The sequence below is a fragment of the Cynoglossus semilaevis genome, chromosome 16, assembly GCF_000523025.1.
Source record: "Cynoglossus semilaevis isolate Cse_v1.0 chromosome 16, Cse_v1.0, whole genome shotgun sequence".
NCBI classification, from domain to species: Eukaryota; Metazoa; Chordata; class Actinopteri; order Pleuronectiformes; family Cynoglossidae; genus Cynoglossus; species Cynoglossus semilaevis.
Window position 1 is genome coordinate 3063914 of NC_024322.1, and position 27901 is coordinate 3091814.

The following is a 27901-nucleotide window of genomic DNA, read 5'->3' on the forward strand; positions in this document are numbered from 1 at the left end:
GACCTCACAAAAATATAACAATCCAGAACAAATCCTCCAAAGTTTGGCTCTGGATTGTTGCTGCTTATCGGCAGATATTCTTCCTTCTGAAAGAATACCAAAGGGGCCATTAGGCATAAAAGATCATAAAAACCCTGTTGTTGTTTTACCCAGAACAAATGTGATATAAAGCTTTAGGCAAAAATAATTTCAAGTCAATTATGTTTAATGATTTAAATCTAAATGCTCCTTTGATGTCATTCTTGTGTTTAAGCTTCTTTAGTAGAACATGTTGTCAATGAATATAAACTACAGTCTACACTACCATATATATCAATTCTATGTATCAATATTTTAATACTGCATAGCAGCATCATGTTTAATTCTCTTTGTTCCTGGAAGTTGTTTTCACCTCAGTTTGCATTTCTGCAAGTGAGGATTGTACTTTCTTCTACTGTTGCCCTCAGAGATCTGCTGAAGGACAGCTTTGTTTTTCTGTGATGGAGTAATAGTCTGTGCAATTCTGCAGGGACTTGTTGGTCGCGGTCATACAGGACAACGCCACCTTCCAGGATTATGGGGTAACAAGTGGGAGCTGCCGAGCAGCAGCCACGCAGAACTGCAGCAAACATGGTGGAGGCCGAGTTTATCCTCTCTGAGTCCATCCTCAGACATCAGACCCTTTCTCCATGAACTCAGACTGAGGTGAACAGACACACAAACAAGCACATTTCTCCTCCCCGGCTTATTAAAGCCCCTGACTCCACGGGAATCAGCTCTTTCATGTGGAAAAGATTCAAGCATTTACTTCCATTCTGCCCTCTTTTCTGTATTCCGTACACACCAAATCCTATTCTCTCTTCTTTGCTGCTTCCTATCTCAGAGTCTGGCTTCCCACAGACTTATTCTGGCATCAGTGACTGACTTTTTTTCCTGCCTCTTTTTTCTCCGCTCTGATTAACTGAGAGGGTGTTTTTTCACAGCAGGCCTTATTTGATGTGCTCGCTCCGATTGGAACATGTTAAAAATATCATCCTCCCTCTCTTCTGTAGCGTTGCTTTTACACTGCAGCCCCCTGCCTGCTGTCTTTTCTCTTTATCTGTGTCCACCTCTCACACTGTGTTTCCCCTGCTTTAATATTTCAAATTTCTCTTCCTTGTTGAATTCCTTTTGTCCCTTCCTCCCCGTGAGATTCAAAGGCTTTCTCTTTGAATGGCTTTCCATCCAATTCCCTGCGTTCTTGTTTTAATTATGATGTTCTTTTTTTTCTTCCTGCTGCTCCTGTCTCTCGCCTCTACCACATCTGTTCATTCCTCACTGTGACCTTGGCAAAAACAACTGCGACAGAGATGCTGACAGATTCAATGCACAGTTGAAAATAAGAACAGAAGATGAAAAAGAGTTTTTATAGAAACATAAAGGCACTGCAGTGAGACACACACTGTAGCAGGTCAGTACGGAACACAAACACAAAGTGTAAAGCATTTCTACAGCCCTTAAGACATTTGACTGGATACCGTGGTTTTTTTAATCTATTTTTTTTTGGCTGTAAAAATGTGGATTGTCGTTTTGAAATTGAGATGAGCGTATTTGCAAACGACCGCTGGTAGCTTTGTTTACCGAGACGAGATTGTACACCGCAGACTACTGGCTAATACAATGCATACTTGGTGTAGTAATAGATAATTGAGCATGCTATTGTGTTCCTCACACTGATTGGCTCAGCATCGACCCTTGTCCGTCGACCACTCACTCGTTCACTTCGCTACCAAATTCAATTATATCAAAAGATATTTAAGAAGAAACACATTTGTGTTTATATATTCACAATAAAGAAAAGGCATTTTCAATAATGTGAATAGATATAGTTTTCCACGACACATTCTTCCCAAGCTCCGTAAAACCATTTTACTTTTTTTTTAATGTGTTTTGCATTTCCAGGCCATTTGTTCCGTGATGTGCAACAAACGGTTCTGCTGTTTTTCCTCATTCCTGACTTTGCTAAAGTTTTTATTTTCTTCTTCGACATTCATTTTTGTCAGAACTTTTAATTCAAGAGTAATATCAAAATATCACACTTTCCAAAATCACCCTCTGTTGTATACAACATTGGTATTTGTAGTTATTATGTGTACCTAATTTATCCATACTAGAAATAAGGCATCTGATTGTTTTGGCGAGGGCGGTGTTGGACCCACTGATGGGCCCCGATCTGGTCTCCGGGTGTTTGACGTAAACACAGTTTTCAGTTTGCTGTGCCTGGTGGTAGGCCTTCAGCCCTCCATTAGATATAGCTGAAGAGAGGATCAGCAGCCCTTGAGCAGAGCATTTGGCCCAGTGCTGTGATGTATCAGTAAGATTTGGTGCCTCTCCTCCTCCTGTCTCCTATGCCTCTGCTGCTGATTGCTAAGCCAGACTTATGATTCCTGTGCAGCAGAAATCCCTTCAACTGAGGACAGTGTTATAACTGCGTGTTATGTCTACAAACCACATTACAGCAGTTGGGGAGCAGGAAAATTAATGTTTGCCCAGAGGAATTACATTTCACCCCGATCACTATACCTGCTATTCATCCACCGCTAAGGAAAAGTAATGAATCTGGCACTGGATTACTGGCAAATGTGATCAGTCAGACGATGTATAACCTGTGAGCTTTTGATGAGGCGACACCTCCGTCGCTGCTGGTGATGCATTTCATTCAAAAATCATCAGCTGCAGCACAAACAATGTAGATGGAATTTTATCAAAGCTCAACAGGATATGATTCTTCTCGGTAAAAAAAAAAAAATATATATATATATATATATATATATATATATATATAAAGAGGCAGGGCAGGTAATGTACAGTGTACTGTTGTGTCACTACAGGCAATAAAAGGAACTGTTGTTCCTCAGTGCAGGTGTGCTGTGAAGGACAGAGCTGAAACCACAATGAAAGGGATGGAAGTGAAAAGAGGCTGGTGACGGAGAGAAAAGGCTGTTGTTGTAACAAAGTCCAGCCTGCAGTCCTGTCGGTGGCTCAGGCTGTGTAGCTAAATGCTAACTGCTGTGTGCTTTTCCAAATGGAGCCTCTAGTCTGGGATAAAGGCGATACTTAGATGCGAATGTTGACTGGAAAACAGCGTTGGGCATATTTTTTTATGAGCAGAAAGATTGCCTATTATTCAGTAGGGCTTTATTAGTGAGTGATTCTCAATAAATTAAAACCAGGCCAAAACATTTAGCTGGGCATTTTTACGACGCATGAATCTTTTAAAACTATAATTATGGCAACAGTATTACTTAGACTTTATCATTTCTATTTTTTTATCTTTGTAACTTTATATACTAATTCTTCATTTGTATAATATTATCCTTCCACCTCCATCCCTGACTACACACTTTGTTCATTTGTGATTAACAGATACCTAAGATGCTGTTGGTCAGCAGTTCCTCTGTCCATCTGAGCGAAAGGGATCAGTTTCTTGGTTTGATTAATGATGCTAGCAGTCCTGTTCAACTAGTTAAATATGTTGTTCCAATAATATTTGCATGCACGGTGAGAGACAGAAACTGGAGGAAATAATAAAAAAAGGTCAGTACACAGTACACACCGAGACATCACAGAGTACTACGATTGTGGATGCAGTTCAGTAACTAGTAACACGGCAGAGTGCATGAGCATTTAACAACAATGACCTACTAATAACCTGCAGAGACACAGAAGAACTGACCAACCTTCAGTGCAGTAAGAAAAGTCAGACAGGTGACCCTGAGTTTTAAAAGACAGCTGGGATTCTTTACATCGCAGTACCGCTATCTAACGTCTATTTCCAGAAATCTAAATATTTGTTTCCCTCAAGGGAAAAGAGAAAATGACACAAGTTGTACACATTACAGCACATATCTATTGACGTCTTCATAAGAACAAAACAAATACATTTGTGTGATTGCGATGTTTATTTTATTTTCAGAAAATATCTGCCTTCTCCGCTCTTAAATACCACTGAAGGAATAATCTGACCTGCTGGTATTTGCACATACATATTTATACAGGAAAGGTCAATCCTCGGATCACAGTAAATGTCATATTTGTTAATTTAATTACGAATTGATTCTCTGTGTGTTTGACATTAGCACTGAACCTTGTCCTGCAGTAACTTCTCTCTCCACTCTCCATCTCTAACTCACTTCTTATGTTTTCTAATGACATCTTTGGTTCATAAACGTTCCGTTTCCATCTGGACCTTTTACACTTCGGCATCGCACATCCTATTATCTCACATACTTAATGAGCTACAACCTTTTTCCACCAAGATTTATAGCAGCTTGAGTTTAACCTCTGCTTGACTCCCGGCTTTCCTCTTTAACCTTTCCGTTCCTGCTTGTCTCCGACTTCCTGTTCACTGTCCTGTACATCAGCTTTTAATGTAGGTCAGCCTTCAACTAGTTATTAGTGTCTTTGAGAGTTGCAAAAGAGTGCTGTGCATGGTAATGATGACCGGAATCAATACACCTAACACACGTTTAGAAACAGTTTTCGCTCTTGAGAAAATGTTTAATCTTACTGGCTCCATTTGCTCTTAGTTATTTACAAACTTATAAAATATTTTTAAATCAATATTTCCTTCTGTTGACCATAAAAGCTTCAATGTATTTAGGAAATCTTTGAAAATGTTCTACAATATTTCATGGTTTACTTTGGACAATCTTCAAGACTGCATTTTGCTATTTTTTAGCCTCTTTCTTGACTAACTACGAGTCTAATCCTGGAACATTGTCTTCTACCGTTATGCATTAGCTATGATTGTATCTAACTGTGGGCAGGCCCTAAGGTACCTTTGGCCAATTAGCGATCTGTTGGGTCTACAAGCAGCCTTTTGGCTATAATTAAGCTTTTTTTTTCTATCTGAACTAATTTTGAGCTAGTAGCCATTTAGCTTTTTCTACACACCTTTTCTGTTGACTTTTTTTTTGGCTAATTTTAGCTTCATCCTCACTTAGCTATTTTACCTTTATTTCTCTGAACTTGTTCCTGACAAAATGAGATCTTGCTGTTTCTATTGCACCAAATAGCCTTTTAGCACGCAACATCAAAATATTAACAATTATATTATATATAAATATAACATTAATAGTCTGGTGGTGTTTGTTCAGATGTTTCTGGGCAACCATTTAGTGGCAGATTCTTTCTGTCTCTCCTTTAAAGCTGCCCGTTTGAGTGGATGTTTTCCTCTCGACCATCTCTTGTCTTGTTGCCCGCGAGAAAAGACTTCTTTTTAGCTGTGTTTGCTTACAGTTGCATCACACGCAGGCGAAACTACGGAAAAACAAGAAAATGAAAAGCAGCGAATCTTTCACTGCTTTGATGGTTTATTTATCTAAAGCATGAATCTAATTCTGGCGTTCTTACATTAATAAACCACTGCTGCAGGGCGCATGGGTTGTTTTTGTTGTTGGAGAATTGGGCTTACTGCTGGAGTTAACATTCTCAGAAATCTTTATGCCTCTGATGTCAGACAACCGGTGATCCTTGTGGACATACTGTAAAAAAACAGAGGTCAAAGGTAACAAAGGAAGGCGGACAAGGTCACAGGAAACCCAGAGGTACAGAACAGTCCTTTGAAGGAAGTTTGTCTCCTGTGAGTTGAAGTCATTTATCACTTTGTTCCACTGCAGAGAGAATCAAACATTCTTCTTTTCCTACTCTCTCCATCTGTCATATCAGTTCTGCCACATCTATCATTCAGTGTCATTGCCCGTCTGCCTGCCTCTGAATCCAAACATCATTTTTTCCTATTACTTTATCGCAGTTGCCATTTTTCTCTACACACTTTAGTGTGAAACTCTTCCTCTCTGCTCCCTCTGTCAGTTCTCATTCATTTATACAGTGTTCTGTAAAACAAAAACTGAGCGTTTGTGATTACGACTTGGACCTGGATATATTTTTTATCAACTCTTTCAAAATCATTTTGTGATAAATGTATCAGAGTTTAAAGTAGCATTGTAATGTAAACATCTGGCAAAAGAAATGCCAGTGATGCCGTTACTGTCCTTGGATGGCAGCACAGTATACAAGGTCTTAACATAAATGTTTAAGTTGATGTCAACTGTACAATCTGAAGTTATGGTCTGAATGCAGACCAGTGTAATGAAAGGTTGGCTCGTGTCTCTTCATTAAGACCTTTGAAGTAAATGTGGCCCAGCTCTATGTTTGAGCTCCAAGTGAGTTTTCAGACTTTAAAAGCCCAGTAAAAATAGATTGGTGACACCAGACCGACATGAGGAAACGTCAAGAACTTTACAGTAATCTGTTTTACAAAGTCTTTTCTTGTTCTTTGTGCTATAGGCATAAATGAGTCACGATCGGCTGTCCTATCTCATGACATAACCATTAAAACAAAGTCATTATTGTCATGGCCCTGTCTGGAACATTCTCTGGATGCATAGAGGTCGACTAAAGCTGTAAATCTCTTGCTGGAGCAGACAGCCCCCCCTATATATTTTTTTCTGCTTGAACAAAAGCTTTTACTTACTGTTGTTTGCTGCAGTTCATGGCAGTCACAGGTATTGGAGCTGCAGTGGACCATTAACAGGAACACTTTGTTGCTGGTTTAAAAAACCCCTTGTTTTCAACATCATATCTGCAGTATGTCAAAGTGGTGTTGTAGAAGTACAGTATATTTCTCACCTGCTGAGTTGTGACCTTCTTCCACTATCCTTTTGAACTCAAACTGAAGTTTGTTTTATTTGAAATAGGTGTTAAGAAATTACAATTTCAACTATTTTCCATTATATATCATGAAAAAATACTCAGCCTCAAAAGTGACATTTTCTTTTCAACTAAAGCCATATCCTCTAGGCCTGATGTTTATTACTGTACTATTTTTATGAAGTATAAAACTAAGTGCTTGGAAATTGGGTCGCAACTGAGGATTGTGGTAAAGTGCAGGTCCCCAGAGTTGACTATTTGAGAACCACCGTTTTAAAACATGACAAAACCATCGTTTAACTTAGAAAGTGAGCATTTGATTTCACTACAATGACACCATTAGACTCTGGAGACGAAGGCTGGTGCACACTGGTTCTTTTGAAAAGCCACGCACACACACGCACACACTCTGAAACTAACACCATTTCTTTTGAAGTAGAGACGTGCGGACACAGTGTACTCACGTTGTAGGGTCCGCACAAAGATATGACTACAAGTACGTACGAGCGCACATCAAATTCTGGCGAGCTTTGCAAACTTTCTGCTGATCAGTGTCCTCTCTGGGCAGGAAGTTTCATAGCTCTTCTTAGGAAAACATTCTTTAGCTCTCAGATTGAAAACGTGATATGTCAGAGGAATATGGGAAGAAAAATACTCTGGGCGGACCATCTGTCAAATGGAGTGTTAAAAAGTACGTATATGTGGACATGCAACGGAAGAAAAACAAAGTGGAGGGAAACCAGCCTCCATATCCACCTTTCCACCATCTAACCATTAGACCAACCCGCCCACAAAAGAGTCAGTGAACTCATTGACATTGTAATAGACTCTAACTAGTGTCATTTCTGGACTCTGTGTGTTTCATGCACCTCTTGTATTCCTGAAGCAGATATTCTCAGCAGAAGAACCCTCACTTGTGATTGGGTGGGTTACTTGCTGCAGATGAGCTGGACTCTCAGGTCATGTTTTTAACTGTGAGCTGTAGTGCTTATTCAGCCTTCTCCTGGAGGAGTTCCTGTAGGAGAATCAGCAGCAGCAGCAGCAGCAGCAGCAGCAGCAGCAGCAGCAGCAGCAGCAGGCCTTGAGGGAACATCCATTTCATCCAGCTGCTATTTAATGTGACTGAGTTCCTCTCAGTGTCTCCTCCAGGTGAATCCTCACGGCGTTCCACCTTTTTTCATGGAGGTTAAAGAACACAAACACAGACTGCAGCAGCGCTTGCAGCACTTCAGGGTCTCATTTGAATAAATAAGGCACGTTGGAACTCAGGGGATTGTCTGCAACGTGCAAACCTCAAGACTACGTTCTTATACAGACACACGTGTAAGAACGCAGCACGTCACGTTCACACTCGACTGTGTTTCCTGTGGAAAATATCAAACGCTCTGCAGTTACTGAGTGTCGCCTGAGTGGTCTGAGCAGAGGTCATCTGTAGGTCACATTCAACAGGTATATTAACGGTTCATTAGTTGATGGTCTGTCTTCTAACATATAATACACATATCTACATACAGTACCTGCAGGGGGTTTGACCAGAGTTATCTATCCAGGCTGACCTATTTAAAACTCTAAATCTCTTATGATTCAAACCCATGCGGTGCAAGTTGCAAACAAAGCAATGTTAGAAAAACTAAATTATTAATAGCAAAAAAAAAATCTCCTGCTGCGAACTAAGACAGTTACAAACAAACAAAGTCCAACTCTGAAACTAATTTTGGAGATAAGCTCCGTAGTTTTATGTCTGAAACTGCGAGTAAAAACGCTACCATTCAAGGAATTGTGATGAAGAACGGGAGTTATACACTATATTTTTAATTCAAACGTAGCAGTTGAATCTCTGATAAGCAGCTGCTGCTCATTGCTCACTTGTTTTGCTGCAGTCTTTCACCCACAGTAATCCAGCCGAGCATGAGGTGGTTGTAAAAATGTTATCTCACATTGCAGTGACCTCCGAGAGGCATCAGCACTTCAGGTGAAATGCTTATCTGTGATGACCCAGTGTGTGCCCCACCTTGACCCTATCATTACCATCGGACGTGTGCGCAAAAAGACCGCCTCATTCAGGCTACTAATGCGTTGCTGTGGGCCGAAGGAGAAGGTTAGAGCAAGGCTGGGAGAAAATGATTCCTAAAACCTATGACGTCTGAAGCGTCCTCACCTTCACAGTGTTTCTGATACACTTGGCCATATCAGGATTTTCAAACAAAAAGTTTGCTGTCTGTCCATATTGATTGGATTCAAATGCATTCAAACGATTGGACTAATAGGAATCATGTTAGAGTGTAAATAAATGAATCAAAGTTTGGTTTGAATCACAATGGAGTTTGGTGGAAATATAACACACTAATATCACTCTAGGTGGGCTCTAGGTGGTATCAAACCCAGAACCTTCTGGTGGCAGTTGGAGGTTCTACCACTGAACCTAAACTACTGAAATTAAAAATTAGAAATAACTGTTAGTTACACAAACAATGTTAAAACATTTTGCTGGTGCAGCGAGAAACTTAGGGTACTATAAAAACGTGCTAATGATCGGAGTGTGGTACAGCTGAACTCCACTGTTGAGAGATATTTTGGTAGAAATAGTTTTCTCCACTGCAATCACAAGGTGATTCATGGGAAATCCTATTTCCGTGGACGAGTTTTTAAACTTTACAGCCCATGGAAAGAAGGAAATTTTAATTTGTGATTTTGGAAATGGAGGGGAAGGGAATGTTGTCTACCAGATGGCACTACCTTTTTATGTCCCTATTTATAGCTCGTGGACAGATAGAGGCAGAATAATGGGACCACATGGAGTTTGCTGGTGGTTGTAATTGTTTCCCTAATGATGTTTCTCTGGGTTTCGTAGTGTTTCCTGAAAAACAGATGATGCCAAATGTCAAAACACATTCTACGTAAAAGCACGTGTGGAGAATTTTTGGGATTTTTTTTTGGTTTATAAGGTTGAAGCCTGACAGCACTGACTTTGTGCAGGTTGTTCCCGTTAAGATCCTGTCAATTCACTTCACACCTTATATAGTTATATATATATTGTTAAGATCCTGTCAATTCACACCTTATATAGTTATATATATATATAGTGAAAACAGTTTTTCTTTATCTTTCATGCAGCATCTTTGATTTTTTTTTTGTATTATCTTTTGTAACACATTCTGAAATGAGTCTCTTTCCTCCTGTCCTGGTTTCCTGTTACCACATCTCTCCATAGAGTTCATACTGTATCTCCTGTTGGACAGCCTCTGGTCTGCTGGGTGTTGGGCTCCCTGCTGGAATATCCCCCTGAACATTCCCTCTATTGAACGGCACAACCTGCTTTTATTGTGTGTTTGCAGTAGCTGATGAAAAGTCTGAGGGAGCGTGCACTTTAGATTGAAATTCATAAAGTCAAATAAACTGCATCCCACACTGCGCTTTCTTGTATTTAGCAGCCGTCATTTGTAACAATGAGAATTCTGTGACGGTTCAAAACAAAAAGGCCTGAATAGAATGAGAAAAAATAGAAGCTTTTTATACCAAACTCCAAAAAACCCGCAGGATTTGGTTAATGTGAGACAGAAGGTGAAGGAATAGAAGATCCTATTCATCCATAAAACTGATTTCATATTAAACAGATGGATATTAGAGCTAAATAATGAGCTAAACATAAAGAGTCGACCAGCAGAGAGACAGTGAACTGGAAAGGAACTTCTGGTATCAACTTGTGGATATCACGAGTTATCAAGCATGTGCTCTTGTGTAATGAATTAGCAAACATCTGAGTACAGTCTTTTGACACATTTGGTATGAAATCAAGTGATGGGGTTGTGCATGAATCGTTTTTTCATGTTTCGACCACAATGGAAAAAACCCCTCATTTAGCATGATCTGGTCGTCCTCTTTCACCTCCCTGCAGACGTCAGCAGCATCAATCACTCCATTCTTCCTCGTTTTGAAGCAACATTTCCAGCGGTGTTGTCTCCAGATTAAGTTGGGATTTCTTTTTTTTAAACAAACATTTAATCAATTAACTGCATCAACTCCACCGCTTCCCCCTCATCTAATAACCTCCACCTGGCTAGAAGACGTCCACGTTTACCCCGATGACGATCACGTCTATATCTCCGTTTGCTTCATCTCCTCGCCGTCTCGCTCTACTTTAATTAACTGCATAACAGGAGCCGAGCGGTGGGTGTAAGCCAGCTTTTTAACTCCACTGGAATCCATCCAACATAATAATCACTGCTCCCATATCTCTCTACAAACAACACGCTCAACTTCTGTCTCATCATCAGAACATTACAGTCTGTCTACCTGCCCAGAAATCTGAACCACATCTTAATCTTCAACACGGGCCTCACAACTGAGACCCTCATCTGTGTCATAACCAAAGTCATATTCCTTCACTGCAGGAACCCACGTTTGTTTGTCTGTCATTCTTCTGGGGAACAAACCTCCCTATTATCACATCGAAACTTTCATTACTTTTTTTTTATTTTTCTCCCGCAGATAATTTAGACCACTGGTCTCAAACTAAAGGAGCTGTGGGCTGCTACTGTCTATTTTCTGCTCTGTCTCTTTTTTTATTAGTTTGGTTTAAATACTGTATATTATTACATTGCAAAATTAACTTATTTATTATTTCTAATTGGTTTATTCAATGAACTAATTTATTTGTATCCAGGTCAATGACAGCCTTTCTGCATTTTAATTTACAAAATACAGATGTGGATTTGGAATTGTTGAAGGCTGTCAGTGCTATGAGTGCTCCTGCACATGTGCCTGAACAAAAACATACGAAAAAAATCTTTCAACTTATCCAAATAATGCTGCTGAGAAATGCAGTGCAGGGCATGAGCTGCATCTGCATTTTCCTCCTCTAACTTCCTCTGAACTAGAGCTGCCAGTCTGCTGGTAACGCCCACCAGTCTGCTCCACCGCACAGCCAGCCGCTCCGTTACACACAGACAGCTGCTGAAGAATATCTTTCACTGTGGAATGGCCATACATCTCTATACAACCTCAGCAGCTCCCTGTAGACGCCAGGCTCCTTTCTCCTGTCATCGAAAATACACCTAGTGAACAAGAGACTGTTAGGAGCATATACATATATACATTAAATATATATATACATATATACATTATTATGGCATGCCGTTCAGGAAATTAATCTTTGAATATATATACAAAAGTTTGAATATATACACAAAAATCCTGAATATATATAAACAGAGAGTCTGAATATATATACACAAAAATCCTGAATCAACCGATATACTGTGGTAAGTTAGGAACATAAAACAGACTTGGTTTCATTGGTTTCGTTTGGACAGATACAAGCATCAATATACCAGGCCTCCACCACACGGACTGCAGTGATATCAACATGAGTAATAGTTCTACCAGTACCACAGCACAATATAGAGGACAGGAATGTCAGAGTGGGTCAGATGGAGTCAGGAGTCAGGATCTTGGACTTGAATGTGGCCTCTTTGGTTTGTTTTTATTATTGTAAAACAAGTCTTGTTCAGTGGTTGGTCCGACTTGAATACATGATGATAGTCCGCAGCTTAATCCGACAAGGCTGTAATTTTCTCAAGGGGAGAACATATATTTTTGCTTTTCTTTGACATAAATACACGTTACAGATGTGGAGCTGAGACCCGACTTCACTCTTTTTTTTTTTTTTTATTCCTCCCTGAGCACTGCAGCTAAATATACACGACTGCCAACTAAATATGTCCTATTACTGTCTTTCAAATCTCTAATTTCTGCTGAGCTAAATCAGTCTCGTGCTTCCCTGTCTTCCCGTAGCAGGGAGTCTTTCTCATTACCATTTCAAACCTGTAGTTTGGCTTCTCTGTCCCTCATTATATCTGGAGGAGTCTGGACGCTGTTTAGGCAGAAGAGTAAACAGGCGTTTAAAGCCTGCAGTTAAAAAAAAAAAAAAAACCCACACACATTTCTGATGTTGGGGGTGACCACAACAGCCGTGGTCATTTTGGCTCCCCCACACCAACACACAGAATACTGACTACTAATCACACCACACGCGCGTCCGAGCCTTTACCTGTGGTGCTTTTTAATATTCCAGTCTAAGGAGATGATCTCGTACTGTTAGCGTGATGATGCAGGGGGCCAAGGTGACTTGGTTTGAGCGCCGCCTCATGCTAATAGAATTCTTTTGTCACGCTCATTAACTGGAAACTTTCCAATGGATTGGACAGTTTTTCATGCAGATGCTGTCACATTATTCTGTGTGGAATCCATAGGATCCTGGGAGGCTGTTTGCTGTCTGGAGAGAGAGAGAGAGAGAAAACGTATTTTACCTTCAGAATTAGAATAGAAACACGCCCAAACCTCAGGAGAGAGAAATGTGTGGTAGAGAAATTGACATACAATTCATCAGTGGATTCTTCGAGTTGCCTCTTGTTGCCTTTTGAAGGTTATTTGCTGCGTGCAGTAAAAGTGAAGTGTAGAATAAATTGGAAAACATTTCTATTGCCTCCAGGATTCTCAGAATCTATCTATGCGATCAATACAGTATTTAATTATGTAACTTTTTAGAAAAGTGCTTTAGGGGAACTGTTTTTCTGTAATGGCGTCTTGTAGATTTACTTTTTCTGTAATTCGGTTCTTGTGTTGTAATGGCGTCTTGTAGAGAATACTTCAAAAACAGGTGCACTATTGATTTGAACGGAAACAAATTCAAGATTCATCCAACTGAAACAGAACAAAACTCAACTGGAAGTGCATTCAACTGGCATTGATCACATTTAACTTATCAGAGACGAGTTTCATAATTTGTCTAAACTAAAACACATACTGTATATATATATATGAATATATATATATGAATATATATATTTGTATATATGTGTATGTATATTTGTGTATAGATATATGTTTATATATATGTGTGTATATATATATATGTATATATGTATGAATATGCACTATGTATCTTGGACAGGGAAGCATTGAAAAATATATTTTCCTGTGTATCTACTATATCAATACATAGTTGTGTCAATACATGTTATGTAGTTGAAAACACAGCACTTTTGGTAGTATTGAATTTTGTGTATACTTGAATATTTTTTCTGCTAATAGAGTCCTCCAGTTGTATGTAAAATCACTGTAGATTTGAAGATGCCGTTTTATTTTATTTTACGGCTACATTTGGGCCATGATGTGAAATGAGTAAATTGCAACGGTTGCCATATTGTGAGTAATCACGTTTGATCTCCATCATCTGAAGTCTACATTTCAAACAGTGAAAACAGTATCTTACTGCAGCAGTGTCTCCAAACCCTGGTCTGCTTCTTCTCTGGAGTGTAGACACGGAGGTCCTGCTCTGCCTGAAACCAGGCATATGGCGTGTGTGACCTGCAGGTGTTGAGAGTGCAGGTGCACTGTGAGTCCAACTGGAGTTGAGTCACGGTGTCAGACAAACATTAGCTGCAGGACTGGATAATTATAGTCTGTTCAGAGATTGGTTTCGTGCTTTGTTCAGTCAGTGACTGAGTGGTGGGGAAAAAAAGTGAGAAAAAAAAAGAGCCATTGTCCTCACACTGACATCCTTTCGACAGAGCCTTGATAGATCCTCTTTGAAAGTACGTACAAAAGCCTTGGAACAGGATGTTTTTATGGGCACATTTGCAATTATTTCACATTTGTATGAGATGAAAAAAAAACCAAGACAAAATTACCTGGTTTCAGAGTAACGGAGTGTAAAATTGCTCACAGCATCAACCAAGGGGAAACCTTTGAACTCTTCCTCTGTATGATGTGTCATCGTTTAAAAGTGCAACGATCACCTGTGCTCATGAGCTGACAGCAGACATCGCTCCATAAACCCATAAGAACCACCTCCTACTGGTGGAGGATGTTTTTTTTTCCTTCTTCTTCTTCTTCCCCCTGGATGGAGATAAAGATATCCCAGGGTTAGCAGCACACTCTCAGTTTCCTTTGTGCCGAGTGCAGTAAATGTGCTTCAGTCACACTGTTAGCAGCAGTTTATTGGTTCCCTTCCAAAAGGTTTAAAACGCCTGAACGAAATTGAATGGATTCTTTTGTGACATTTAACGGAACAGTGTGGTGTTGTTTCTGTAGTTTGTGATTGTGTCATTTCTGTCAGCGCTGCCAACTGAGTTGCCCACAAGACGGATATTAAAAGGTCGGCACAGTGCAGTTCTGCACCTGAAGTCAAGTCTTTTTTTAAGGACAAAACCTCCTGCAGTGAAAATTTGGCAAAAGTAGTCGTCTTAAGCCCTAACTCGTGACTCGTGATAAATTGACTTCGTTTTATGTGAGTAATAATCCGGAACCCTGTATTTTGCAGCTGTGACGCTGTGGTTTTATATCGTTAGAGGCATGCAACTGTATTTCTTGCTCCACCGGAGTGAAGCAGAAGGTGCGGGACATGGCATGGTTCGTGTTATCGTGCGCTCGATTGAAGGACCCTTCGTATATAGTCAGGCACGAGCGCCACTCAGACTCGACTCAGGCTTCCGAGAGCTAATTGTAATTCGCTTTTGTGAAAACGGAAAGTCAGAGTTGGACCTCTCCGGCTTCTGGAAGCCAGAGCTGTGACTTTAACTCGGAGTTTTGTGAGTCCGCTTCAAGTAACGGACCCTTGATGTTTGAGGAAATATCAACTTACCAAATACATGTTTTTTCATATATCAGTTTGAGAAAGAGAAAGTGGCCTCAGTGTGGTGAAGTGGCGGGTGAAGGTCAAGTTCCTTATTCCAACAATGTGGGGTCTTGGGAGTGGTCATGTTATGGTCACTGACAGGTGACGTGAAAACATATACAGCAGCTAGTCAACATTTCGTCATTAAAGTTGATGATTTTTGAACAGTAAAAAAAATGGTTTGACATGGCATCTCCAAAGCTGCAGCGCTTGTTGCTGTGTTCCTGGTCTGCAGGGGGCAGTATCTATCAGCGGCGGTCCACTGAACAGTGTGCATGTTCTTATTGTAGGTGCAGTAGACCCAGGAGGGCAGGAATACCAGTTTCAAAAATCTAGGTATGAGGTGAAGAGACTTAAATTCTGTGAAGGCAGATTTAACTGGAATAGAGACTGCGGTTTGGTCTTGCCTAATGCTTTTCTTATCCAACCTAGGACAGTGAAGGCACCACTGTCTTTGCTCTGCCCCCTGTGGGTCAGTTTCAGTCAACTTCAGTAAGATGCTGTTTGCCCTTCAGGCAGATGTAGTGTGGTGTGGCGTGGTGGTGTAGTGTGTGGTGTAGATGCAGAGAGTATATTACTCCTATAACGTTACAGCAGATAAACAGCCACATGGAACCATTATGTTAGATTCCTCCAGCTGGGAGTGTGAATTGTTGCTCATCTCTCTTTGTGGCATTCTGATGGCTTCGGCGACGTGTCCATGCTGTGTCTTCTGCCTGAAACCGGGATTGCCCCCCCCCGTGACCCTTAACAGGATAAAACGAATGAAGATGAATGAATAAAAGATACACTTCAACAGCTCGCTCAGAATAAAAACAGCCTCCTTTCCTCCACTCTACAGGCTTCATTTGTTTGTCTTTGTATCAGTTTTTTTTAGTCTAATTTCACACATCACAGTCAGAAGTCGTGTATTATTTTCATTACTTGCTCTGTGGAATTTGCTTCCCTAAACTACCTCAGAGAGCAGACCTGCTGTGTGCAGCCTCATAGATGTAAATGTATAATTGTTCCAGCAGACTGAGCGTTGAACTACCAGTGCTGGATGTATGTAGTGTATGTAAATACATGTCATTACTGCATTGCATTACATGCAGACACGTTACGCCCATGGCATCCCAGTTGGGAGACGACAGACGGTGGTTTCTCAGCGAGCGCACCAGCCGTCATACACAGACCTGTCTGTCAAATACTGGGTTGCCATGGAAACAACCTAGTTCCAATGTAGCGCAAGGCTCTGTGCAGCGGGATAACGGAGAAGCACAGATAGCCATGGCTGCCTGAGAGTTCCTCACTCGCATCCTTTGTCTTCACAGCTGCAAGAATCCATACAGTGACTGTATGGCAGTGACTGTACAGTACATACACTCCAGTGCTTCACAAGGCACTTATCTGTGCTGGTGGTTTTCTGTTCTTTACAGTAATTCTGATGTCTCAGCCAAATGCTTCTTCTACCGCTCTGGAACCAATAGAGCTGAGAGAGGTTTAGACATGGTTTTCAAAGAGCGTTGAGAAGATTTGTCTTATCAGTAACATGGAATCATTAAAAGTTTTACATGCAGCTTACATCTGGCTGATAACAGGCCTATTATGAGCAGAGACAGCAAGTCCCTGCAAAAGAAAAACACTGAAAACAACAGAAAAGAGATTGACAGATGATATCAAACAACACCAATCAGTGTCGGAAAAATCTCATCATCCAATTTGTTACACGGGTGACATGTAAATTGTTTTTGGCCAACATTACAAAAAAATAGTGTTTTTGTAAGTCAACGGAACTCCTATGGGCCATACAGAATGATTTGGTGAGCCACAGTTGGCCCCCGGGCCTTGAGTTTGTGCAGTTCAGAACATGTGTTAAAAAGAAAGGGTTCATTAAAGTAAGTCGGCAGAATATTTTCAGGTCAGCCTTGAGAATGCCTTTATTCAAATGTGACTGATTCAGTGAGGTAACAAACGTTATGAAAATGGAGTGGAGCAGAGTTTACACACTGTTTTGTATCCGAGCTCTTTGTGAGGATGTCAAAGTGTAGTATAACTACACAGTGTAGAGGTATATAAAAACCCCACCTGGATTCATACCATCAGTTTTAGCCATGATCACATCTTGTCTCGATCACAAGTTTCTGGTCTTCATCGACAGAATATGAGGCCGGTGTGGTGAACGTGTCGATAGAAAGAGAAATAACAAAATAGAAGAGACAATGCAGTACACTGGTGTTAGAGAGGAATGAGCTTTTGTTCTGAACACTGAGATCTTTAGATTTACTGTCCAAAAACAAAAAAATCTGAAAGCACCGGCTCAGTCTAACATTATACCTGAGGTTTGACACACATTCACATTGTGATTGTAATCAATAATCTGTTGTTAAACATGTGAGTTTCCTTTAACAAAACAATTCTCCTCCAAACTGAATGCTTCAATAACACTGGCGTTATTTCAACTTCCAAATATCCCCCCCCCCCTCAACAGACAACAGAAAGAAAGAGGCTAATTGTTGTTTCCGACAGTGTGAAGCCTGTGCAGAGGAAGTTGTGAGCGGCGAAAATAAAAAAGAGCCAAGCCAGTCTGAATAACTCTAGAGTCACACGGCGAGTGAGCTCCAAAAGTGACAAGAGGTAAGATGACGGCGTCTGCCGCTGCAGAATGCTGCTGTTGTTGAACAGGAGTGGAGCTGCCAGCTCTCACCAGGTGACAGGTACAGTGGGAAGAAATCTCCGGGAAAACCTCCTGGGGTCCAACACCGCCTGTAAAAGCAAAGGCACAAATTAATACAATTGCAGAAGTGACAGAAACTGACAGGGTTTGAATTCTCTGTGGATCTACGAGAATAGAAATATACCTGAGTGTCCATGTTAGGATTTACATGCAGGGATGTTTGATTATCCTGTCTCATCCCCAGTGCCCATCTCTGGCTGTGTGATAACTCTGTAGATGAAAGATGGAAAGGTTGAATTTGGTGACATTGTAAAAGAGCATGAGGTAAATGTTTGAGTTTGTACAATCTCAAAACTCACATAACGCAGCAATCAGGCTGGGCTGTGACCCACAGTTTGGTCCGTGGAGATTATTTCTGAGTATATAAACGTTAGGTCTCAGCAGACTGCATATTTAATGACTGTTATTTAGATGGATGACCAGAATGTGAACTTTATTCTAAGAGTTGACAGTTTTTGACTAGATGACAATGGTTGTCGTGTTTCCTAGTCAACCCCCTACTGGACAACAGCAGTGTTGCAGCACTCCAGTTACAGCAGCAAATTTTGTTCAATTTAATTAGAACTTCCCCAGTCGTACTATCTAGTAATGAGCCGGAGGTGTCAACAGGAATTCTCCCTCAACTTCCATTCATTGAAGTCTTTCCAACCTATTTTATGGATCATTTTTAACAATTCTTTACAGCCAGACTTTGCAGTTTAATAGCTAACAGTTTTCAAATTATGGTCACACACCATTACTCACACTGAGAAAACGATGTGAAGGTTGTACGACTTCATGTTTAACCCACTAAACTTAACCATGTTTCTGAGCTTGCCTAAGGATATCTTATTAGAAGAAAGGTACAAGCTGTTCTAAGGTTGTTTTTTTTGTGTGGTAAAAACAGGGTGAATTTACATCTGTATCCATATCATTACCATTCATCCATCACTCATGAGCTCCGAAGTGCGTCACATCCATGTGGACTGTTTCATTCAATAATCGGTGTTCTAAAAAGAGTAATAAATTCAATCTGACCTGTTTGATCTGTTTCAGATGTTGTTGTGATGCGGTCGCACGCGCTGTAAAAGGAACTGGATGGGTATACTAAAGGCTCTTTACTGAGTCATGGTCCCTGTTGCATGTAAAGGTCATATGGAAGTGTCAACAGTCTCCTCATGTAACGGCAATCTCCCCCCCCCCCCTTTATTTTTTCCTCCCTCGGGTCATTGAGTTAATGTGATGTTTGCCGAGCAGCTGGAAGAATTGTGCAGAGGGGAAAAAAAAAAGTCTCGGCACGACCACAACAAATCCATCATCCACTGGTCTTAATGCACATGCAATATTAAGGTGGAACAAAGTAGATGGAGGGAGGAACGAGCGAGAAGCAGAAGAGAGCAGCACACAGGCACCAGACGCTGTACCTTACCTTTAGACTAAATTAATATCTCCTCTCTGTCCAATCCTGCATAATTGATGAGATGCAAGGGCATTACCTCAGTAATGTGTTCTACTGGTGGCATTTTAGGTTGAGTACTTATTATTTATTATCGCACCGCGGTGAGCCTTGTGGTTGTGGCGTTCTCTGAACAGGTACAGAAAAGTAGATACTGTTAACAAACCCGAGCCGATGCCGGCTGTGACTTCAACCTTCAACCCCTGAATCCATTTGTCTCACTGACTACTAAAGTCCTACAGTCATACTACGAACTTGAAACTTTACCAGCTCACCTTTCTGTTGAGGGTTATTTGACAACATTGTCAAATAACCCTCAATGCAGGAGGAAGTGTTTGGATGGAAATGCTTACAATTGAAATGTGACATTGATGTCATTCACACTTATTAAAACCCAAGTATCAGTATTTGTACTTGGCATTAGTGAGTACAGAAATGACAATATTTGGTCATATTTGTATTGTTTTGTAACAAAAAAAAAACAACAACCAGTGACCGCACACTACTACTACACTAATTAATTTTCTGCACCGGCCTCATGTACTTTTCTGCCACTAGCGACTGCTCAGAACCGTTGACCCCTTATCATGTGTCCTCTCTACATTGTGACGTACAAGAGGTCTCTGATTAAGTACGAGATCTGCGGGAGTGCTTTTTCTTCCAATGAAGACCAACTGCACACCGCAGCTTGTAAGTCATTAATGCAAGTGAGCCAATTAGATTATTCGATTGTGGAATATCACTGAGCCGCACCTAATACAATGTATATGTGTGGCACATGCATACTGTTAAAATAAGACACCTCCAATGAGGGTTGAATTGGATTTAAGTAAAACCTGTCAGACTAAGCAGTTTGAAGTTCATTTGTTCACAGTGAAACTTTAATGATAGCCTGCTCAGAATCACCAGTTCTGGAGTCTCTCATCCTGTGCCTGTGTGAACCTGCAGCCCAGGGCTTCGCTTTCAATAACTTATATGTTTCCTGATGTTTTAGCAGAGTTTGAATGAGTTGAAGTGGCTCCTGTAGACACACTTGACTGTTCTCCCTCCGTGTTGCATAATCTATAATTCACTACCCACATTGTCAACACTCCTGGCTTTTCAAGAGCGTATTCAAATTGGCTTATTTTCTCTTGTAATGTAGTGGCAGTGAGCCCTGAGTCAATAAGGCATGAGAATCAGGACATAGGTCTGTTTGTTAGTCAGAATTGACCAGAACACAGCAGTAGTAGAACAGCAAATAACTGACTGGCCCTCCACCTTCCTGTGTCCAGATGTTAGTCCGCCTGCAGACCTTGAACATCACGAGATGCAACCGCTGATGCTGACAAGACCTTAATATTCTTCATGTCTTTACGAAGAATTTAGAATCCTAATATGACTCCTCTCAGGTTGTTAAAATGTATTTTGGATTTCTATTTGTAAGCAGTGCAGTTACCAGCAGCAAGCCCGGCCAAACCGACCAGTAGTCGCAACTTTCTGGTTCTAAAAGTGAAACCCAGTTGACCACCAGGGGGCACATAATGGTAGTTAATGGCTTAACATGTCATTAGTTGAACATGATGCAAAATGTGTAAATAATGGGACAGTGTGTCTGAGTTAGCCTCTGTGGGCCAGGGTTAATCAAACACTTGACAAAATTAGATTTGTGATTAAAGAAAACATGGTCACATTTCAAACTTTTCTACTTCACTTACAGTGAACCGCGGTCTGCTTATGACTCAATTGGTCTAATTTTAAACAAAGCATTTTCAAACGAGGCTGATGCACCGTCTCATTGGCTGAGTTTGTGACAGATAAAGTGCACCCAACAATTACGCAGCAGTAAAAGCACTTACGTCCTATCAATCCTGTTGTCAGCACATTTAATTGTCCGTCTTCAGCATCTGCTCTTGGCAAAGTCGCCCCGTGCCTGCGTTTCACCCCTTCATTGTTGTTTCCTTGTTAATCCGCTGCGTGTGAGGTTTGAATATGAACCTAATGAAACACCCTCAGGACCCTCATCCCTCAGTCTGTCAACAACGCTTCATCAGACAGGCTGCTGCAGCACCGTGCAGATGTGAATGGGCCTATTAGGCTCCTGCGATACGTTGACTCTCATTATTCCTAAATCAGCAGAGATGCTGTGATCAGAGGAAGCAGATGGTACAGAACGACCAGCATGCTGGACCCTCTCTAAGAGCCCGGCACATCGGCGCGTAACCGTGGAAACCGCCACACTCTCCCAACTTTCTAATGGACACAGTTAGTTAAGGTAGACGACAAAAAGCGCACAGATCCGGGGGAACGACCAGATGTTCAGGCGAGGGATTTAGACGGGGAGGAAAAGAGTTTGACTGCTCCCTGAGTGATAGCCATCTCAGTTATGACTTTCAGTGATGATGATGATGATGCAGGCGTGATGAGGGACCTGCAGGTGCCAGTGTTCAGGTGTTCAAGAGGACACACAGAGAATAGTTTTGGTCATATATGTAGTTAAAAAAGCAGTGAAAATGACAACACAAATATGCTTTGTTTTTCTAATTTACATATCCTGTAAACAGGTTTGTTCTGTTTACGGAGCATCAGCTAACCTAGTTAGGCTGGAGTTCATCGTTGTAGCTGAGCTGAACTTTGCCAGTAGTTGTAATATTATATTTGTTTTGCACAAGACAGTATTTACTGTAGGTCTGCAGTGTGTGTGTGTGTGTGTGTGTGTGTGTGTGTGTGTGTGTGTGTGTGTGTTATTGATAAAAGATGTTAAAAGATGTAGAAAGTGAGAAGTCATTACTGATAGAATATGGAAAGGAACAGGAAAAGGACATGACTGAGGGGTAAACTTTGCAAGTGTTGCTATAGTAGAAAGATGGATGGATGGATGGATGATGGATGGATGATGGATAGATAGCGATTATTAATCCCTCAGGCGTTCCCTTGGGGAAATTTAGTTTTTTTGTTGTTGTTTTTTTTTAGTACGAATGTCTTAACACAATGATGCTAACGATATTTTAGAAGCTTAGTTAGTACTGAATCCTTGGATCTTTGCACCTTTGATCTAGAAACAGAAGTTTTTACACATTACTAAATTTAAATTTGACTCCAGGGTGACTTCTATAACAAACATTTGTTTGTCCTTGCCTTTTTCCCTTTCCCAGACAAACAAACAAACAAAAGAAACACCTGACACATTTCTTCTAAGGGTTTAATCCGACTTCAACTAAAATATACCTCTCTTTGATGTTAAGCAAGAACACTGGCTGTGTGATGGTGAAACTATTGTTTGTGTCCTGCTCTCTCATATAGAAACAAATCAATTCTATCATATTTTTCATTTTTATCCCACTGTATCGATATCACTTTGCTGGAAGGGTTTGCTTCTACCTAAAAACTCAAATGTTTGTGAGGAAGAAAGTTTTCGCTATTTGGTGCCAAGAAACTATGCTAAAAAAAAAAAGAAAAAAAATCTATCTCCATCCACATGAGCCAAGTTTCTCCTGCCTGGTTGCTTCTTCTTTTTTTTCCTCTCAGAGTGAAATTCCTATTTTGGACTTTCATTGCCAAAGCTGATGAAATGCTGTTGACTCACACCTGGACATGGATGATAAGCACCGGAGTCACTGTTGAAAGAGCTGCTGAGCCGCTGAGCTGCTGTCAGGATGGATGTGGAGACCTATCAGAGCACAGGTCCTAACATGTTGCCCTGGGCCACAAACCGACTTCCCACGGCCAAGTCACTCTCTCCATTTTTCAGTCACAGTCCTCTGAGCATGCCAATGACTTTTCTATGAGTCATCTGCCTCCAAATGCCCTGCTATTTAGCATCGCTTTGAAGGAAACAGCGTGAGTGAGTGTGATGGAGTCAGCCTCTCTGCTTGCATCATTTTCAGGCCGTGCTTTTGAGCATCCCTACAATTTCCAGTCTTGGAAAAAAAGGACTTTTTAAGTTTTTCCGAATCCAGGCTGTGTGTTTCTGTCTCCAGTTGGCGCTATGCTTCACAGGTCACTTGTTAGCTCTCTTTTGTGTGATGATTTATTATTCACTGCTACATTCGGAGGTGCAGCAGTAATTGCAGCATGCCGCAGCAACGCCTGCATCTGATGACAGCACAAATGAATGAATAAATCTCAGTAGCTCAGCTATTTGAACAGGTGACATTTACTGATGAGGCAATTAAGAGAGCAACGTGCTAACACGCGGCCGCCTTTACATGTGGCTGATCCAGGAACAGTAACAGCAGGCTGCCCTCTTGGTTTTAACACAGAACAAGGTATGCAACAATTCTCACCCTCTGTTTACAAACATAAAGCCTCCTTTTTCAAATGTAAAGCCTTAGGGTACAAACAATAATGCAGCCCCCCTTCTGTACACACCAAGTAATTGAAAAAAAATAGACATCCTATGTTTTAAATTGTGTTTATAAGGTGTTCCACAAGACAAAAAAACAATTGGATATCGCCACATTGCAGCTAGCATCGTAGCTAGCCTTTACTTTTTTAATAGAACTGTTACATTTCTTTTCTCTGTTCACTAGTTTTTGTTTCTCACTGTTGTTTTATTAAATGAGTGACTTTGACACCAATATTTTGGTGGACTGCACTGGAAACGAAGGAAGGAAATGACTGTTGACGTCATACGTTGCATGATCTCCGTGTTGATTCTGTGAAGTGGGAGATGAGTCACTGATAATAAAAATACAGATTTTGGATTTTGGATTATTGGAACCAAGACAACCTTTGTGTTTGTGACTGAGCCTAAAGAAAATCGGATCCATTTTACTGTCAAATCACATCATGTCAGTGGTTTTTTCACGTGTTCGGACAAAAGACAGAAATGATATCGTCCTGTTGCTAGGGGAAAAAAATCATTTCAATGGATGTGAGGCATAATTGTAGATAAAGACCACAATTAGCTGGTAAAGACCAGTTCTGACCTCAGTTCCAGCCAATGATGAGAAGATTGCATGTCAGGGTTCATTATGCAGCTGCCACTTCAATCACGTCAGAGGATTTTCATCAGCCAGACTTGGTTTGATTCACTGCAGTTGTTGATGCTTTCAGTTCCGCGGTGTGAGTTCTGCTTTGGTTCTGCTCCCTCTCTTTTAGTGTGTTTTATTGTTTGTTTTTTTGTTAGCAGAAATTGCTGCAAATATATCAGATAATATTACAGTAAAATAATAACAAAGAATTGATTATTAAAATTAAACAATTGTGTTAATCCAGGAAGGATAGGAATTATTTCTGACATATTTCTTCCCCCTTTGAAATATCGTTTGGCCGTTCTGTGTAATTTGTATTGAATTTTTATTGATTTTATACCTTCTGTCTAAATTGTTACTACTTCTGGTCTGGACCATGAACCTTTTGTTAGCTTTTAGCATCTCCTGCTTATGTATTCTACGGCTACGTTTGAGCTAAATTTGAAGTATATCTGTCTGACATGTCATTGTTTTATGATATCACCAATATAAAATGTTCTTGTTTAATGTTATATCTAAAAGCTTGAATGGAAAATAAGCAGCCAATTAGCCAGTTAAACGTCTGTGGCACAATTTAGCATCAAAAAAAGAAATGAACCCATGTTCCAATATGGTCTCAATCTCCCAATCATCATTATCTGTGAGCAGCACCTCCGAACCTTGACCTACTTCTCACCTGTGTGCATTTAATGGGTTTCCTCATAATGAAAACACACACACACACACACACACACACATTTCCTGTAACTGATGTGAAAACAAAGATTACCTAACGATACTCTTTCCTGTGACGGCTTGGTCAGAGATTTGTCAGGGGTGCTGTTTCAAATATTCAAATGTAACTCGATAGATTCTGCACATTCTCATGAGTCGGCAAAGACGAAAAAGAAATGTGATCAGACTGTTTATGTCTGTACAGATCTGTATGCATTGTCATCATTGGTGTGAACATGATCTGCCCGGGCTTCTCTGGAAGGTAATTTAACATTCTGCTGTGACGTGGGACCCGAGAGCTTTTCTGATTGAAATCCACTGCAGTAATGAATCCTCTCTGGGCAGGAGTTTGGTTGGTTCTTTACTGGGACTTTTTTGAAGCAGTTGGTACAAAACTCAAACTGACACGCAGTGGTAAACAGAGCAGAAATGTTATCGTAGCTGGTTATGGCCTAGTGGGAATCTTTCTGTCATCACACTGCAGGTACCTGTACCTCAGCATCCCCATTATACTACAGTTATGGTGTTGGTTGATGAGCACTAGTATTATTAGATTTGCTGCTGTTGCAGGTGTTGGTAGTTTTGATCGACATAACAACTTTGACAAAACAGTTCTCTGGTTTCACTCTCAATTTTAATTCAAACTCATTTGTTAATTAATTTCTTGGGGCTGGACCTCAGGATCCCAGCCAATCACAGCACAGTCATCAGGCACCGTGACACGGTAAGACCGGGATAGATCTCGCAGGGACGTGTTACTCTGTCTGATTTTTTTTAGACCAGGAGCAGCAAAAACCTTTTGAGCCTTTATATCAAGGGTCCCCAAGCCCCGGTCTAGGGACCGGTGCTGGTCCGTAGGTCAATAGGTACCGGGCCGAAAAAATGTACTCATTTACTTCATTCCAAAAGAATCCAGTCATATCCCTTCACTTTTTTCATTCATAATCTGTTAATGTCATTCAGACTCTGATACTAACTGAATAAAGATGAAACGATGTTTTATTTTGAAACTTTAATGGTCCTTCAACGATGGTGCGGTATTACCGGTCCACTGGTCCATAGTACAGAGGCAAATGAGCCTCAGGTGGCCCGGGAGCCATAGCTTGCGATCCCCTGCATCAGACAGAACCAGTTTGTGGTGTGTTATGTTAATTTTTAAACTGAACTAGAATTGTCTCATTTTGGCTGTTTTTGATTTGAATGTTGACCTATTTTTACAAACTAGCCACAAATGAACCTGTATATTATTTATTTCCTGAAGTACTGTGAAAAGGGAGGTGAATTTTTTTGTTAAATCACAGCCTCAACACCAGGTGTGCGGTGTGACCTCCGATTAGTACCAGGTGTTTCACTTTTGACAGCTGTGTTACCGGTTAGCCTGCGTGTCAACAAATGGATAAAAGTGGGGAAGAGTGAACGACAAATATTCCTGCACCTTTCCCGGTGATTCCTATAAGCAGCCGCATGGACTCAGAGAATCACCCCCACTCTCTCTCTCTCTCTCTCTCCCCCCCCCTTCTCTCTAGCTGGCTCCGCCCCTCGTGTTCAGCTGTGGATGTGAGGAAAAAGGCGAGCAACAATGTGACAGACAACACAAACGCCTCTGATCGCCCTGATCCGCGTCCGTCTGGAATTCTTCTGATTCCCAGTGAGAGCGGAGAGGAAGCCGTGCGGATCCACACACAGCCGCCTGCTCACTGTGCAGCCATCGACCACCAGCGGGAACAACATGGACCTCCGTGCACCCCCATCCTCATCATCCCTATCCAGCACCGAGGACCGACACTCGTTTTAAGGTAAGGCTTTGTTCGCTTTTCCCGCAGCGTTTTTTTTTTTACACGCAGATCTTGCGCACCGCTTCTAAAGCGCGTTGACTGAAGCCGCACATGCACGGGGTGATGTTGACGTCCGCGCGACGGTTCGGGTTTAACGAGCAAGAATCGGGAATTTTTCCCCTCATTATTAAAGCATATCTGCTGATGGAGGAGAACCGGCAGCGGGTGTTCTGTGTGAGAGCGGCTGCACGTTGAAAACAACGGCTACCGTTCGAATGGAGAAAATGGTTCAACAAAGCAGTTTGGAGCGTCTTTGGAGAGTCATGAAGCAGAAGAGAGTTCACTCTCTGCTGGAGGAGGACACTTTACAGTTGGTACCAGTACACAGCACCAGGTTCGATGACAGTGGAGAGTCCATGCAGTGATCAGGCCTGAGAGCTGCTCCACAACTTGAGGAAGAGGAGAGGATGCAGGACTTTTGTGTTCATCATCTTCATCTCATAACTGAACCGGTACAGTTAGAAAAATATTCTCAAATTATTCTTAAAAAGAGAGCTGCATAAAATAATAAAAATGCTTTCATTTAGAGTAATTAAAACGTTCACACAGGAAATTCACACTGTTTATTTCCTCATCCGTCAAGATCTGAAAGCTATGAAGTGTTTTTGTTTTTGTTTTGTTTTAAGGGCAGTGGTGTGTTGGTGTTCAAGGAAGCAGGCTTGGGTCTGCAAGGTTTCTGGTTCAAGTCCACCAGCTGCCCAGCTACCACTGAGGTGCTCTGAGCATGGCACCGTCCCCGGGTGCTTAACGCTGCCCCCTGCTCACTGTGGTGATGGGTTAAAAATGTGGTTTAATGTTTTTCAACACCATATGTTGTCACCTGGAATTTTAAAAACACCACACACACTTCATCTGGTAACTCTTTATTAACAACACTGTAAAACAAACATGATTGAG

General features: G+C 41.0%; 1 protein-coding gene across 1 annotated transcript in view; it reads left to right on the plus strand.

Annotated features, from left to right (window-relative positions):
* Positions 1-200: 200 nt before the first annotated feature.
* Positions 201-27901, plus strand: part of st6gal2a (ST6 beta-galactosamide alpha-2,6-sialyltranferase 2a) — an 83174-nt gene continuing 55473 nt past the window's right edge. Inside the window, exons 1-2 of the mRNA XM_008328058.3 lie at positions 201-684; positions 26696-26965. The gene's annotated coding sequence lies outside the window, so the exon portion shown is untranslated. The remainder of the gene's footprint in view (positions 685-26695; positions 26966-27901) is intronic.